This window comes from Meles meles, chromosome 13 (genome assembly GCF_922984935.1).
Source record: "Meles meles chromosome 13, mMelMel3.1 paternal haplotype, whole genome shotgun sequence".
In the NCBI taxonomy this organism is placed as follows: domain Eukaryota; kingdom Metazoa; phylum Chordata; class Mammalia; order Carnivora; family Mustelidae; genus Meles; species Meles meles.
The window spans coordinates 68,957,773-68,960,311 of NC_060078.1; the positions used below are offsets into that span (position 1 = coordinate 68,957,773).

Consider the following 2,539-nt stretch of genomic DNA (forward strand, 5'->3'; position numbering starts at 1 on the left):
AACCTGACAGCTGGGCCCAGGTATTCTCACCCCATCCTGGTTCTTCCCTCTTTATTCTGTTTCTCTTCTAGGCTCTCTTCTCTTGCAAGAGGAAGGTGACAGGGGGCAGGAGATGGGGATGTAAGACCACACAAAACTAGGTGTGTTTGGGGAAGCAGTGGTTTCCCTTGTCCTTCTAGCTCCTGGGAAGCCTGTGCTTGGAAGGAACTCTCAGCCACAGGCAAGAAGCAAGGAACACCCGACTGGTGGGTCCTGGGGACATGGCCAGAATGCATGGGGCAATGTCAACGTATTGCATAGCTGGTGACTGGATGTTGGGAAGACCCAGGCCCCTGTTGAGCCAGGTTTTAAGTTTGGGTCCCTAGACTGTGGAGCAATCCAGTGGGTCATGGGGTAGGGGCTGGGGCAGAGAGTACGGGGAGAACTGTCTTCATGGGTGTGCCAAGTGTTTGACATATGACCCTGCAGGGTGGTTGTTCGAATGTTCTGGCACCATGGCAGCTCGGGTCTGGGAGGCTGCTGTTTTCATGGGGGCAAGGCTGTTTCGACACAGCTGCTTCTCTGGTCTGCACGTGAACTGATTCTTTTTCCCATCTGGCTCCCAAAGGGCCGGGTAATGGAATTGGAGAAATCCGAATGAATTGTTTGATGCATCATGACTAAGCTTGCTGGTTGCCAAGTGTCCCCCAGGAAAGGTCCTTGGACAACAGGTCTAGAGCGCCAGGACTACGTGGTGGAGACTATCCCCAGGGAGAGCCAGTGATGTAAGCTGCTCTGAGTTCTAGAAGGGCTTGGAGGGTTGGGGGAATTGTCATGTGCATTTGTGGCACCAAAATCTTGTCTCTGATGGTCTTGCTGGTTGGGCTGTCTTCCGGGTAGGGGACAGATGACTCGGTCCTCATATCGTGCTTCACTTTTGGATAGCTTCGAAGGCTCGCAGGTCCTGTTACGGATCGCATTTTGACTTCCTCAGAAGCTCCATGTTGTGATCTTTGTTTAACCTAATAGAGCCTTGTAGGGTCATTCTCATTTCGTTTTCATGGATACTCTAGTTCAAGGATGTTCGGTGCCTCCACTCTCCTTCTGCCTCCTCCTGACATCCATTCTTCTCTAGGGAGAATGTTCTCAATTTTATTAACCATTCTTCCTGTGGTTTTTATGTCTAGGTCCTTTTATCAAGTGGATCAATGGATATAAGATTTATTTATTTTACCTGACATGGATTCTTTTAAAATCTTGTGCGCATATTAATGTAGTAGCCAAGAGCATTTATTGAGATTGAACTGTTTGCCCCAGTACGTCCTGTTCATTTTCTCTTTAATTTCACAAAGACCTTCTGAAGTCCATACTGTTGGTTCCCCCCTACCCCTGACCCAACTTTACAGATGAGATTCAAGCAAGGTAAGTACTTCCCTTGTTCAAAGTTACATAGCATGTGAGGGGGTGGATCCGGGACTGGACCTGGAAGTCTAGCTCAGGGCTTGGGCTCCTGACCCCAGGTGTGGCCCACAGACCTGCAGGCTGTCGCTCAGGCCTCATGGGAAATGCTGAATGTCAAGATCCTGGGATCCCCGAGTGACTGACTTGTGCATTCAAATTGGAGACGCTCTGGTCTAGCCTCCCTGAAAGGAAACAGGCCCGTGACTTCAACGGCTACTGTCTAGGAGAACAGTCACGTCTGGTAGTCTCAATCCCCCGTCGGCCCTGGTTGACCTTGTCCTCAGGCTCATCTGCGTCCTGCACAGGTCCTTCCCGGAGCAGGCGCCCCGTGTCGGAATGATGGTGTGATGGTTAATTTTGTGTCAACTTGGCTAGGCTGTAGGACCCAGGTGTTTGGTGAAACATGATTCTGAATGTTGCTGTGAAGGTTTTTGATGAGATAAGCGCGTGAATCAATAAATACTGAGTAAGGCAGATTAGCTCCTCCCTCCAATGTGATTGGGCTGCACCCTGTCCGCTGAAGGCCTTAATAAAAACGACTCACCTTGTGCTCGCTTTGGCAGCACATGTACTAAAATTGGAACAATACAGAGAAGATGAGCACGGCCCCTGCGCAAGGATGATACGCAGATTTGTGAAGGGTTCCATAAAAAACAAAAAAAACAACAAACAAACAGAAACAAACAAACAAACAAAAAACCACCCAACAAAAAACGATTGGCCTCCTCCCAAGTACAAAAAGACCAAAGAAGAGGAATTTCTACAGAAGTCTGCCTTCTGACTCAGACCATGGGCTCAGCTCGTCCCTGGGCCTCCAGCCCGCCAGCCTTCCCTGCAGAGCTGAGTCTTCCTGGGCCCACCAGAGGCATCAATCAATCAATCTCTCTGTCTCCACACACAGCGTGTTTTCTTGGTTCTGTGTCTTCGGAGAACTCTGACTGACACACAGAGCCAAGGACCCAGTCAGGTCATCTGATTATGTCGCTCTCTTGTCCCCAAGCTAAACCCATAACCAGGGCCTGCTTTGACAGCGGGTACAACAGGTAGTGTGAGTTGAAGAGTGAAAGAACGTTCCCTGTCCTCCCACAGACTCTCTTAC

The 2,539-nt window shown here is 49.7% G+C and overlaps 1 non-coding gene across 1 annotated transcript; it reads left to right on the forward strand.

The window, feature by feature from the left end:
• The first annotated feature begins 1,987 nt into the window (after nt 1–1,987).
• LOC123955844 lies at nt 1,988–2,094 on the forward strand. The gene has a single exon (XR_006821389.1). It is a non-coding gene; the product is annotated as a U6 spliceosomal RNA (small nuclear RNA).
• Nucleotides 2,095–2,539: the final 445 nt, after the last annotated feature.